Below are 8,085 nucleotides of genomic sequence, written 5' to 3'. Positions count from 1 at the left end.
TCATATATTGTATATCACAATATATTGTATCAGCATTTTCATACAAATTCATTTGTATGTATTCTATATATCTGACAGTGATTTTCTTGAGAATCTTCATGTCTATATATAGATTTCTACGGGAGTCAATCCGATGAAAAATGATATGTGCCTTGTGGACATATGCACCGCAAACTCTATACTCAGGGAAGTCCAATGTTTCTACTCTCATTGAGAGAAAGGAGATATTTTTAAATCGCTAGACGCGATGAGGTATTTGTTGGCTCAACTCGAGTCATATTTACTATCCCTGTGGGTACTCGAGTAACATCGGGATGCTTTATTGCTTCCCGGGATTAACTCGTACCCTACTAAACTATGGAGGTATCCGTCAAAATAGTTTCCATAGCAAAACTTATGATGACAACAAAGAGAAATAACTTCTCTTTACCATGTGCAACGGATATGGCAAGCACATTCTCTGTGTATCATCTAGATTGTACTACACATACAGCACAACCCGTAGCACATGTTGCGTACGAGATAGTTTTCCTGAGTGTCTTGTACATGACAAACTTGGCATACTCGCCTTCGTCATCGAGACATTGGGTTGAAATCAAAACTATCAGCAATTCCAGTAGTTTACGATTATTTTGATGCTAAATACTAACACAATTTGGATTTTATGTGCGCTGCAAGTAACACAGGGAAGCTAATTTTAAGGCTCGCACACCTTAAAGTCTACGTTGAACCACTCAGACTCGTTGAATGCATCAAGTTGAGGGAAGTGGCTCTTCCCATCCATTGACCAGACTATTTAGGTATTCCATGGTTCTAAAAGACATATCTATATGATGGTCTTAAGTGTGTGCTTTATTCACACGAAACCATTGGCTCATTATCCTGACATCGATTTCAAGCAAATCGAATGGATAACATTACAAAATTCTCCTTGAGTGCCTTCTCTATGGCCCTTGGATTGAAATTTAGCAATTTGTCCTAATGTTTAGACTCAAAATGGTTTGGTAGAATCCTATCCAAAGTGTTAAGCTCATTGCATTATCTTTACTTTGGAATTGCAACTTACCAACTTTACGTTGGAGTCATGTAGTTTTACACGCTCATGACAGAACTGCATAATATTATTCCACTCTATTTTTGATATGTGGATATCTACCAAGTATTTCCTATCTGCGGTAATTCGGTTGCATACCGATATCACCACCCGGCATACATCATTGGCTCCTCAACATATAGTTGGGATCTATGTGAGGAATAACTGTATTTCCGTCAATACCTCGAGCCCCTGGCATGGGGAGTTATTCAAGGCTAGTATGCTGATTCAATGAGGAACATTTCCAGGCATTAGGGGGAGATTTCAAGTACCATAAAGAATGCCAGGAAATTAGTGGATTGTTCAACACATTATCTGCCTCAAATCCACATACTCAAAGATCTGAACCATGCGTTCAGAAGATTTGCAACGCATTGCAAATAACCTGCTAGATTCATTTACTGACTATAAAGGTGTCACGCAATCCTACAATCCTGCAAAAATATGTCAGAAAGAGTGGAGGTACCATCTAAAACCACTCAACTCCTCGTTCAAAGCAACAGGGGGAGAAGTATGACAATAGTACATTAGGATTCAGCTTCTTGCAAGCAAGGATATCAAGGCCTCTGAATCAGTAAATGCAGGTCAACTTCATGTTGACAGACACCTAATGGGTAGTATACACCCAGTGGATGGGAAACCTCCACCAACCCAGGTCAGAGTGCACACAATGACCGGGACATCGGAATACCCGACTCAATCGCATTGGGAAATTGCGAGTAGTCACCATGGGTAACGATATTTCCATCAACTATATATTGATATATAGATTCTGGAGAATCAAATAACCGGAAGTCTACAATTGTCGACATACATTTCTTAACTAGATTGCAAAACCTTTCACATGATTCAGGTCCAAAGACCATGGCCATGGCAAAGTGTGAACAACACTTGGACTGAACTCAAGCAAAGGGTATAATCTAGGTAGAAATGATCTTGCTCAATAATGGGAAGGTATTCATAAGCAATACCTACACCAGTTTTCTTCTGGAAAAAGAATTGAGAACAATAAGGTGGTGAAACATAGAGCAAGCATTGTAGCACAAGGGTTCACGCAGATACCCAACTATTCTCCAGAGGTGGAATCTCTTTCCGATAACTTATATCATTGGCAGTACAAAACCATCTATCTCTGCAGTTGATAGATGTAGTGATCACATACCCATGTGGTCACTAGATTCAGACATATATGGTTGATTCTTCATGGAATCTCACTTCTGAATCGAAATGCAATACGCAACATACATTGTGTAAAATCAGTAAGTTACCATATGGCTTATTATTGTCGGTACATTTGGTATAACCGACGTAGTGAGTTCCTTATACACAAGGATTACTCCTACAATGATGATTGTCCATGTTTGTGTGTCTGCAATGACGACACATGTAATCATCTAAATGACGGAGTTTAAAATGAAGGATTTGGGTAAACCAAAACACCGCTTGTTACTACAACTTGAGCACCTTCATTCATACATTATGGTATACTATGTTGTCTATATCCAAAATATATTGGAGAAATTCATTGTGGACAAATCTTATCCATCCATAACTCTCATGGTAGTTCATTCTCTAGACATAGAGAATGATCTATTTAGACCAAGAGATGATGGAAATGAGATATTGGGACTCAACATTCCATAATGCCATTGGATCCACCAAACACAATTGGTTGGTGCTCAAGAATATCTTTTGATATCTCCAAGGCATCAAACATCTTGTCCTGGTTTTCAGTTTCACAAAAATGTGAACACCGATATCATTGGGTACATCGATCAGATCCCCACTATGTCAGATCATAGACAAGCTTAGTGTTCCTACTAGGCGTGGTAGCCCTCTCATGAAGAGTCTTCGAAACAGACCTCATGGCTACATCCACCAACCATTATCTCAACGATAATGTTTCTTGTGTTGCCCGGATGCAAATAGGTTACATAATAAGCAATATCACTATATTGCATATCTTGCAAGTCAAATCATACGACTGATTTTTTCATCGGGTTTCTACCAACTTCTATGTTCCAGAAATGTGTTCATGGAATTGGTAGGTGACGGCTTCGAATTTTGCAAGAATCAGGGGGAGTATCTTCCTGAATTGTTCATGTTCAGTGCATTATATTATACTCTTTTTCCCTTCATGAGTTTACTTTACAGGTTCTCATAAAGGTTTTTAATGAGGTAATATCAACATGAGATCATATGTCATACTTTCAGTTTTCCCCACCGGGTTTTTTAGGAAAGTATATACGACATATTTATTGTCCTCTGAACTCTATGGGTTTTTTCGTATTGAGTTAAAAGAGACAATAACCATTATATGTTGCACCATTTTCTCCTTATTTTTCCCACTGGGTTTGAAGGAGTTTTAGCAACATATCATACTGCAATACTTCTCACATTTTTCCCACAGGGTTTTTGGAGAAGAGTTAATTCAAGGATGATTCCAGAGATGGTCGGTTGCAAAGACAAGGAAGGATTAGGGGGAGTGTTAGGATTAAATTAATAGGTTAATTAAAGAGATAATCCTCCCATTGTAATCTGTACTTCGGTTGCATTGGCAACCGTCGCACCTCTCCCCTTGCACCTCTACGAACAGTCGCATCTCTCGATCGTGTCTGTTCCCCTTGTATATATACCGAGAATCATTCAATGAAATTGATAGTTGATTCATTCGATCCTCTCTCGATCTCGATTCGAAACAGCTCTCTAGACATAGAGAAAGATCCGTCCAGGCCAAGGGATGATGGAGAAGAAATATTGGGACCCGAGGTTCCATATCTCAGTGCGGTTGGAGCGCTCATATACCTTGCAAATTGCATGAGACCTGACCTCGCATTTGCAGTGAATCTACTTGCTAGACATAGCGCAACTCTCACCAAACGGCAGTATATTGAGAACGAGAAAAACCAACAAATTGTGTGGCCGATAATTGCTCTTGGCCGCAGGAAACCCACTCTTCACGCGGTGATGGCGACCTAACATCTACTGATTTCTTTCCCTTGTACATCCTTTGAAAATAATGTAGAAGACGTCGGCCAAAAGTTCTATGGCTGGACTCGTAGCTAGGTACGGCTATGAAGGACACAGGGGGAGTGTGGACAGCAAGCGAAACACATTTTTTGCAGCAGAAAACACACTGTTGGCCGCGGGAAACACATTTTTCACTCAATAATGGCGAGCTAGCATCTATCAGTTTTGTCGTCCTAGACGTCCTTTAACAGTTTGGCAGCAGGAGGGCAAACGTTTCTGCGGGTAGTCATATAGCATAGGTCTGGCTCTGTAGCAACAACAGAAGTCGACATCAAACAAAAAATTTCACTTTAGCCAATACTCAATGTCTAGAAATGGAAGTACATGCCTCAGATTTATTTATAAAATTGGTTTTGCTAAAACATATCTAGATGTGCGCTAAGTATTGCACGTCTAAGTCCTATATATATGTCATTGTTTCTGGTGGAGATTCGTGCAGGTTTTTTCTTTTTTTCTTTTTTCCCTTTTTATGTTTTTTACAGTCTTTATATTTCATTGTGTCATTTAGATGTGCAATAAGAGCATCTACATGCAGATATATGTAATCCGACCCCTCAAACGTTCGCGGACGTGTTTGGATGCGTCTATGGGCACTAACCGGCCACCCCTCATTTGGTTGCTTCCACAACCATCTCCCTCATATTCGAACCCCTAAATTCATGCAACACGTAAAATAGTTAGTATGTAGAAGAACATGATGAACACTCTTAGCGGAAATAATTTCACATACTAGCTTAGCAGACATACTCATCCGACACAAAATGATCAAAATTCATCGCCGAACAGTGCAAATTCATACTAAAAACTAAAAAACATGGATAAAACTGAGGCGGAGAAGGGTAGAGGAAATCACCATTTCCTCATCGGACCCTTCCCCTTGCATTCATTGGTATTGTTGTACCCCTCCATATAGGCATCCGCAACGTAAGCGGAGGGGCGTCGTCATTGAAGTTGGGTCCGCCGAAGGGGCGGGTGAGGTAGGAGTCGTCGGGGGAGGAGGAGATGATGTCGGTCACTCTCTAGACCACGCGCTCATGTGCCTTGGCCATCCAGGACACCTTCTCCATGGCAGCCGTCTCAGCCGTAGCCTCACGCTCCGACTGCTCGATGGCGAGCCGGAGTGCTTCGGCGTTCTTGCACAGGAGCCGGCGTGTGTCGGTCTCCATCATCGTGAGGGAGCGTCGAAGGATCACCACGAGGAGATGGTCCTATGGACCCAGTGATGTGTGGCCAGTGCCTCCCCTGCCTCCGTCTGCTCCCTCACCTGTTGGCGCTCACGACGTGCCGCTCGTGCCTTGGACTCAAGAGTACTAGTCCGCGCCAGCGCCCGCACGGGCACGAGGACCCAACGGTGCCCAGGTACGCCATCCGGAGCAGGTTAAGGAAACAGAGAGGGGCGTGGTAGGTGGCGTACCTGGACGGGCATGAAGCAGGCGAAGTTGTGCGAAGGACGGGAGGGTCGGACGACGTTGTCGACACTGCGTTGTCGGGCGACAGAGGACGGCACGGAACCAAATCTTCCGCTGCCACCCTAGTCTAGACGCGACCACCACGGCACGATGCGAAGGGTGATGTCCTCCAAGACGTCCGGCTCCACATCGTTGAGCAGGCTCTCCCGGTCGTCAGAGCCGCCAGATCTGCCACTAGAGGTGGCGCTGCTGTCGTCGCTCGTCGTAGATCGGGAAGCGGATGGGACGGAGAGAGAGTATTGACTTTGGTCTACAGTTCGTCCGGATGTGCGGTCTGGGTGGGCCACTGTGGGCTAGGCCAACGTGACGGACACGCCCGAGCGCCCGTGCCTCCCCCAAACCCGCCTTAGATTCGGGCTGGGTTTGAGAAGTGCCAATTAGTCCGGACGCCCGCGGCTAGAATGAGGGGTGCATCTGAGTTAGTTTTTTTTACCGAGTCAGTGACTTGGCCGTCCGTCCAGACATATAGGGGGCTGGGGGAGGACGGAGGGTTGGGGAGCCTGGCTATAGATGCTCTAACAAAGGCACATCTTCCCAAAACAGACCTTATAAAATCAATGTGTAAAGCATATACATATTTTCTATCGAAACGAACTACAGCATAGATCTATACACACGGACATCATCATCTTATAGTACACGCTCACATAACGTCTAGTAAACACTGGCAGGGCAGGGCGAAACTAGCATATACACATTGGTTGCAGATACCACCACTGACTTTTACATGTTGTGATTAATTAGTTTGTAGTAATTAGAGGGAAATCTCCCCTTGTCCTGCGGCATACAGTTGCCTTGTGGCAACCGACGCGTCTCTCTTTCCCCGCTCTTCTAACCATTGCATCGGTTCTAACCATCGCGTCTTGTGTGATGTGTCTCTTTCAAACATATATAAGTTGTATTGTTTCTATCAATCAATACAAGTTGATCTTTCATCTAAACACGTTATCAGCACGCTCTGCCGAGAGCACCGAGAGGCCTCGCCGACGATAAACGATGACTGCAAAAGAATTTGAGGAGCTTGCCCTCAATGGCCACAACTACCCTACATGGGCAATGGACGTCAAGATCAGTCTTGCTTCCCGTGGGATAGCACGTGCAATCCAGGATCCGGAGACTCCTCTACCGGCCGAAGCCACGCTGCTGACTGAACAGCAAAACTATGCTGCTTTATACATCATAAGGCACCATATTCACCCAAATCTAAAGTCAGAGTACTTAGAGGAGGAATCTCCCAGTACTTTGTTTCTAGTCCTCAAAACGAGATATGAACAACAGAAAGCAGTCGTCTTGCCAGAAGCACTCCATGATTGGACTCACCTTCGTCTTCAGGATTTCAAGTCCATCGGTGAGTACAACCACAAGGTTCATAAGATAAGTTCCAAACTGCTCTTTTGCGAGAAGGAACCTACTGATGCGGAGAAGATAGAGAAAACTTTATCTACTATGCTCCCTTCAGACAGGATCCTCCAGCAGCAATACCGTGCTCGCAACTATACTGTCTATTCCGAGCTTATTCATATGTTACTTCAAGCTGAAAAGCATGATGAGCTACTCGCTAAGAATGGCTCTCAATGCCCAGTTGGGGCACAACCTCTACCTGAAGTTCATATGAATGTCACGAATAGACAGAAGTTTGATGGTGCCTTTAGGGGCAATCAATCAAATTTCCAGAACAAGCGAAAGCGCAATAGGAACAGGAGGTCTAGGAACTCAGACAAGGGAAAAGGCACTGCAAAGCCCAAGCATGATAAATCTCTGCTTTGCAACAAGTGTGGATGTTACATGCACCCCACTGACAAGTGCAAGATCCCAAAGCATCTGGTTATGTTGTACCAACAATCTCAGGGACGCAGAGGACCTCAAGGGAAAAGGTTCGAAGCCAACTTCAACCTTCATCCAGACAACGCCAATGGAGCCGGTAGTTCGCATGATGTTTCCTCCGAGATCGAGCAACACCGTGGCATTCCATAAGCCATAGGACCTTGTTGACACGGAGAACATGATGATTGAGTATACCTCAAACGACGTGTTTGGAGACTTCGACTAGTCCCATAATCTCCTTAGTGATCTATTTAGCTATGTCCATTTGTGATGTTGTAGTAAGAACATAAGTATTGTTGTTGTCTTTATATTGTATCAGCACATTTGATATAATAAGATTGTAATTGTACCAACATATTTGATATAAATAAGATTGTATTCTATGTATTTACATGAGATTTTTCTTATTGAAAGTTCTTTGTCTTATATATAGTTCTCTACGGTGACAATCCGATGGAAGAGGAATTATGCCTTGTGGATAGTGCAACCACAAACTCCATACTGAGGGAGATGAAATATTTTCAAACTCTGAAATAGATGAATGGAGATATTCTAACTATCGCTGGACGCGATACAGTAATCGTTGGCACTAGACGTGCCATATTTACCCTCCTAGGCGGTACACAAGTGACAATTGAGGATGCTTTGTTGTATCCCGTCTCATCACGT

The 8,085-nt window shown here is 43.5% G+C and overlaps 1 pseudogene; it reads left to right on the top strand.

Moving 5' to 3' along the window:
* The first annotated feature begins 6,588 nt into the window (after positions 1–6,588).
* Positions 6,589–7,642, top strand: LOC147967565 (uncharacterized; annotated as a pseudogene).
* The last annotated feature ends 443 nt before the right edge of the window (positions 7,643–8,085 follow it).

Source organism: Triticum urartu, chromosome 5A, assembly GCF_056163025.1.
Source record: "Triticum urartu cultivar PI428250 chromosome 5A, HENAU_Tu73, whole genome shotgun sequence".
In the NCBI taxonomy this organism is placed as follows: Eukaryota; Viridiplantae; Streptophyta; class Magnoliopsida; order Poales; family Poaceae; genus Triticum; species Triticum urartu.
Note: the sequence above shows the minus strand (reverse complement) of the source record. Positions and strands in the feature narration are given on the sequence as shown.